This window comes from Chlorocebus sabaeus, chromosome 20, assembly GCF_047675955.1.
Source record: "Chlorocebus sabaeus isolate Y175 chromosome 20, mChlSab1.0.hap1, whole genome shotgun sequence".
Classification (NCBI taxonomy): domain Eukaryota; kingdom Metazoa; phylum Chordata; class Mammalia; order Primates; family Cercopithecidae; genus Chlorocebus; species Chlorocebus sabaeus.
This window is the reverse complement of record NC_132923.1, coordinates 47,314,738-47,321,487: the sequence shown is the minus strand read 5'-3', so window position 1 is coordinate 47,321,487 and position 6,750 is coordinate 47,314,738.

Genomic DNA, 6,750 nt, shown 5'->3' with positions numbered 1-6,750 from the left:
GGAACTTATCCAGAGCCCATTCAAGGACATACTGGGAAAGGGGCAGTAAGGGTCTTCTTTGATACCATCTGCCAAAGCCACACCCTTCTCTGTTCTCACCACAGCCAGGCAGCATGACTTAAAGGAAGCCTTGTTTCTTGTATCTCTAGACAGTAGAAGCCTGATAAAATGAAATCTAAGGTCATAAGACTGAAATGGCATCAGCAGCAGAAATGTCTCTGTCACCTTGTGTGAAAGATGCCCCCAGCCTCAGTACCTTTTGGATGAGACCTTGGCAAACATGCAGCCATTTACATGTAACTCACCAGAAATGTGAATGTTCTTGCCCTTTTGTGCCCTGTGGGGTTTAACAAAGCAGCAATGTGACCTGACCCCAGTGGTTTTCTTTTGGCCAGAGTCCAAGTCCTCCAGGCAGTGCTGGACTTCCCACATGCATTCCTGCCAGCCCACTATATGGAACTACAGGGCAGTCCTCTCTGCCAAGCCTTTCTAACTTCTATGCCTTTGTCCAGGCTGTTCCCTCAACCATAAGTTCCTTTTTTCCATACATACACATATGAATAAACCTCAATTCATTCTTCAAGACTAAGATGATATCACTCTATAAGTCCTCTGACCATCCTCTTTCCCCCAAATTGGAGTTAGTTATTCTGAACCCTTATACCTATATAGTGAAATTATTTATGGATTTCCCGCTGAGTCATCTGAAGGCAGAAGCCAAATCTTGTTCACATTTGTGTCCCCTTCGACTAATATAGTATCTGCACCTACAATTTGCTATAGTATTCTATACTGTGGGTGCATAATGAATGAATAGCCGAAAGTCGAGCATTTGCAAGGTGTGTGCCGGCCAGTGGGTCAGCCAGGATGCCTAAGGGCAAAGGCATGTGCCAGAAACCATGAGTGGAGACGTTTGTGGACAAATTGTTGAAACACTGAGAAGTTGTTAAAGCCTTGTGGGTAAGGAAATGGCATAAGGAAGTAGTACTTTGGATACACTCTTTGAGGGCATGGGTGCAATGATGTTAAAGGAAGAAAACTTATATTTATTCTATAGATGGGGGAACTGAGGCTTGGGGAAGTTAACTGATTTGCCAAAGGACACACAGCTAGTAAGTAAAGGACACCGGTTTAGAATCTAGACCTGGTTTCAAAGTTTGTGTTCTTAAACAGTATGCAAAAACTCAACCACATCTGCATACAACACCTTGAACTAGTGTCCTTTAGATCTTTAGGGAATTCTCCTCCCAACTGTGTTAAGTTTGATGCCAGAATATCACTAGCCCTCATGGGGCCTCAGTTTCCTCTTCAGTAAATGAGGAGAGTTGGGGTAAGTGACTCTAAGGCCACTTTTAGGCTCTGAGATGCTATGATTCTCCATAGAGTACAAATGGACTTTCTAACCTGGAAGTCAGCTTGGTCAAAACATAAGCGTACTTGTGTATTGGGCCTGAAAATCCTTCTCAGGTGTTGCAGTCGTGATTCCAATACACACAAAAAGCTTAGAGGTCTAATCATTCGGCCCAAATGAGTATTCAAAATATACTCGGGCATCTAAGTTTTCTGAACTCACAGAAAGTTCCTGTTTTTCTGAAGTCTACTTAAGTCACAGCAAAGTTTCCACTCATTCTCCATGCTTTCCATGTTATTCCAAATCACACTGAAAGAAAGTTCAGTATTGCATTACCCACATCTGTGGCACCCAACTCCCAATCCCCCTGCCACCTCACCTCATCACACAAGTCTCAATCGACCATACATGCAGTTCTCTAACTTTAGGCTGAATCTTAGGGTGGAACACATCTGAAAATGTCTGTGTAGTTCAGAATGAACTCTGAAAAAGTTTCCACCCATACCATTGAATAACATCCTGTTGTTTTGGCTTTTTTTTTTTTTCTATCAAATCTGTGCAATAATGCCTTTGATTTGGCTTTCATTTGCAATGATCTGCCTGACACCATTTTTCTGAAACAATCTTATTATAGTCAGCTACATAAAGTGGACCTTTCAGAGCATAAAGAAACATCTGTCTTCCATCTGTCATGCCTGAAAAATAGGGCTTTCAATAGAGCACTTTGTAGGACACTAGTGCTTTTAATGGGCAAGAAATCCATTTCTGACTAAAATCTCAATAACTACATCTAACAGAATATTTTCATCTTACAAACTGTCTTTGAAAGAGCACTTCAAAGGCCACTCTAGCAAAGTGGCTTATTAAGAACATTGTCTCTAGACTCAGTCAAACCTGGTTCAAACACTTGCTCTGTGATATACTGGCTGTGTGATCTTGGAAAGTTATTTAACCCTGATAATTTTAAGTTTTCTCAGGGATGTAAAACAGAATGCTAGCATCTACCCTGAGAGGTAATATTTTTAAAGAGATTGGCACATAGTACAGCACCAAATAAACATCAGCTGCTGTTCCTGTTTTGTTATTGCTGCTATTAATACTAGGAGCAGAATGGCCTGATTCCTGATGCAACTGAATGAACACAGCATTTGGAATCAGAAAACCTGATTTTGCACTCTACCATTGCCACTGACTAGTCAGATGACCCTGGGGAAATCACTGAATGCTTCTCAACTTAGCCTCCTCATCTGTAAAACAGGGAAAATAAAAATAGCTATCTCACAGATAACGACTGTGAGGTTCAAATAAGGTGATTTATGTGAATTTCCTTTGCCAACTTCTAAACTCGGTACGTATGCGTTACTTGGTGATTGTTAGTGTTATGGACTGAACGTTTGTGTCTGCCCCCAGAATTTATACACTGAATCTGTAACCCACAATGTGATGGTATTAGGAGGTGGGGCTTTGGGGGGTAGTTAGGTTTAGATGAGGTCACGAGGGTGGAGCCCCATGTTAGAATTAGTATCCTTACAAGAAGTGACTAACAGCTCACTCTCTGTCTGTGTGTGTCATGTGAGGACAGAGCAAAAAGTCAGCCGCCTACAAGCCAGGAAGAGGGCCCCCACCAAGAAGTGAATCTGCCAACACCTTTGTCTTGGACTTCCTGGCCTCTGGAACTGTGAGAGACAAAGTGTCTGTTGCTTCAGCCACTCAGTCTAGGATACTTGTTATCACAGCTCAAAGTGACTGAGACCCTTAGTAACAACACCAGAACTGAAGAATATATCTAATTTTCTTATTCAGAAATTTTTATTTATAAAAACCTTAGTGATGTGCTCAAGTAATTATAGCTGATTTCCACTTAGTCACAGAAGTGAGGACTCTTCGCATGGACTAAGGTAGCATCAGGTACAGAACGTCTGCCTTTTCCAACAAAATTTTGTCATCACTGTGTACTCACCTTAGACCTGGTCTCTGTGAATGTTTAAAATGTGTGCTTTCTGTTAGTGATGGGTCAGGAAAAAATAAGAAATTAAGAGAAAAATCTTTAAAACGTGTCCTGGTCAATTGCCAATATATCTGAAGAGGTGGTGTTTCGGGATCTTTCGGGTGTCACTTTTCTGGCCGGAAACCTCAGTGGCTGGTGGTGCCTTTGTCTGAGTTTTGCTCGGCCCGCAAGGCTTGTTCCACCCACTCAGCCTGGCAGGTTGCACTCAGCTCATACTACCAGTCTGGATTCCATGCCTCTAAGAGAGACTGCGAGTCAGGCGTGGAGTGGCAAGGGGTGTGTACGCGAGTATGGGGTCTGGCCACTGCACAGTCACACATGCCGGCTGCTACCACAGGGTGGGCAGCTCCAGGTGCCAGCACAGGCACTGGTTCTCTGTGAGGTTGCAGCTGGACCAGGCGCACCACAAGCACCTTCCTTGGTGGGCACCAGGGAATGTAGCAGCACCCAGAAACTTGGAAACATCAGGAACCGCGGAGCCCCAAAGAGGGAGTCAAAGCCCTGGCTCTGGGAGCTCCCAGGTCTGGGCTTCCCGAAGGGCCACACTCTTCTCTCCTTTTCACTCACAACATGGCGAGCAAGGGGCATGTTTCAGCCCTGTTTGGGTTATAGATATTTTAGCTTCGCCATTTGGCCGGCCCTGAGTTCTTGAGCTGCGACCAGGAAGAACGAGGTGCACAGACAAGTGGAGAGTAAACAAGACAAAGAGGAGCTTTTTTGAGCGGTAGAACAGCTCAGAGGAGACCTGCGGTGGGTATCTCAACCAGTGTTCAGCTCTTATCAGAGAGGGTAGCTCCTCTCTGCTAGGCAGGTCATCCTGACGAGTGTCTAGCTGTCAGCAGAGAGGGTAGTTCCTCTCTGCAGCTGGTCATCCCATTGTCTTCTCAGCTCTCAGCAGACGGGAAACCCTGGGGTGGGCAGCTCCTCTCTGCAGCAGGTATCCCATCGTCTCTCCGTCCTCTATCCTCTCTCTGTCCTCTGCTGGAGTCTGGCTGAACCAAGGGTTTTTAAGGGCCTCAGAGGGGAGGAAGTGTGTGCTGATTGGTCCATGGGTAGCCATGGGCAAGCCCAGGAAAAGCTCTACAAGTCCTCCCTCTGGTCCTTGGGACTGGCAGCCCGGCCCTCAGGCTTCAAGTCCTCCCTGGTTTGAGGGTGGGGCTTCACTAGGGACCAATCCCCTTCCACCCAGGAGACTGTCTGCCTCCTGCTACTGTTCATGACACCCAGACTGTTCATGCCAAGGGACACCTGCAGGCCAGCACCGGGCTGTCCTCAGCACCTCCTCGGCCTCCCTCCCCACTGTGCTTGTCAGTGCCCAAAGTCCAGAGGGGGCTCAAGCGGCAGGGGCCTGGCATGTCAGCACTGCCCTGTGTGTGTGTGTACACCCAGCTGGGCTGTGACAGCGCCCACATTTGGCCTCAACTCCACTCCGTGGTTGGAGCCAACAGCAGGGAGAGGCCAGGCAGTGGGAGCAGACACTTTCAAGCCTACGGGGGCTAACAGGGGGGATTCCCAGGTCCCCCGAGAGTGCAGAGATGCCCGGGTCTGCAGCAGCAACCTGGACGGCTATAGAGGCGCCTGGGAGGGTGGGGCTCCTGTCTGCTCCTTGCTCCTGCCGGCTCCGTGGAACACTGCACCACTCCTGGCCCGGCTCCACCTCGGGGCCCCTCTCTGCGTGCCCCTCTGTGCCCAACCATGCTACCCCCACACCAGAGGGCAATTCAGCCTGGCCCCATCGTGGAGGCTCCCAGGGCAATAGACTCCGGGGGTTCCCAGGGGCAGGCTCCTCCGGGGACCATCCACCTCCTCCCCACACCTCCCCACAGTGGCAGTGGGCAAGAGCCATGATATGGGGCCAGGGTACAGAGTGGCAGAGGCTCTGGGTCTGGGAGTGGGTCCTGCCTGGCTGCAGCCAGTGCAATGGCAGCGCTGCTCTGGATGGCCCACCACTGCCATCAGCTGTAAGACAGAAACCGGCTGTCAACTTGCCTACTGGGTGTTGTTTTGATGTGGTCAATGCAGGTTTTTCAGATTGTATCTCCCTTCCCTTCCCAGTGCATTCAAAACAACTAGCAATTCAGCTACTTTCTGCCCTTTTGGGTACCTGATCTCTTTTTTTTTTTTTTTTTTTTTTTGAGACGGAGTCTTGCTCTGTCGCCCAGGCTGGAGTGCAGTGGCCAGATCTCGGCTCACTGCAAGCTCCGCCTCCCGGGTTCACGCCATTCTCCTGCCTCAGCCTCCCGAGTAGCTGGGACTACAGGCACCCGCCACCTCGCCCGGCTAGTTTTTTGTAATATTTAGTAGAGACGGGGTTTCACCGTGTTAGCCAGGATGGTCTCGATCTCCTGACCTCGTGATCCACCCGTCTCCGCCTCCCAAAGTGCTGGGATTACAGGCTTGAGCCACCGCGCCCGGCCGGGTACCTGATCTCTTTTGTCCGTTTTGTAGTATGGAAGTCATTGGGCTGGGGTTTTCGATACCAGTCAGACTTAAATCTGAGTCCTGCCTCCTCAACTTCCCAGCTGCGTTATCAAGTCAGGCAACCTTTCTACAACTCAAGTTTTCTCATCTCCAAAATGGGGAAGAATAATAACCATGTTTCAAGGTGATTAAGAAAATTGAAACAACACATATAAAATTCTTAGTCATATCTGACACCCAATAGGTACCTATCACCTTATCTTCCTTCCCTTGAATCATCTTCTTACCCACTCTCACTCCCTATGCCTGATTATTGAGCCCTTTCCGGGGCCCTTGGTGAGATGATCACTAACAGAATCAATGGCTAACAGAGCCTGTAAGAAAGTGTCCCTGGGCAAACAATCAATATTTCTAAACTAAAATTATTGTTCCAGGTCTTATAAACACTTGGGGCTTTGGGATATTTCAGTAAAAACAATAGACTCCTACTAGATATATTTGCTAATTTAATATCTTAAGGTATGTGTGTGTGAGCTTGGATAGTAGACACATAATGGCTTGCTATGTAAAGCAAAAGAGCAAATAGTATCTGAACCTGATGGACAGAAAACCCACCATGTGTCAGCAGTCAAATATCGGACTCAAAATATAAAGCAAAAGAGAAAAATACCCCCCGATTGCCTGTAGAACTGCCCTGTCCAATGTGATCACCGCTAGCCACATGTGGCTCTTCAGGTCTTGGAATGTGGCTTGTTTGAATGAAGATGTTCTGTAAGGATAAAATACACACTAGACTTCAAAAATAGGTTTAAAACAAAATAAAATAGATTGATATTTTTATATTGATTACATGTTAAAAGGATATTTTGGCTATATTGAATTAAATAATGTATATTATTAAAAGTAATTTCATTGATTTCTTTTTACTTTTTAAAATGCAGATACTAGAAAAGTTTAAATTACCTCTATG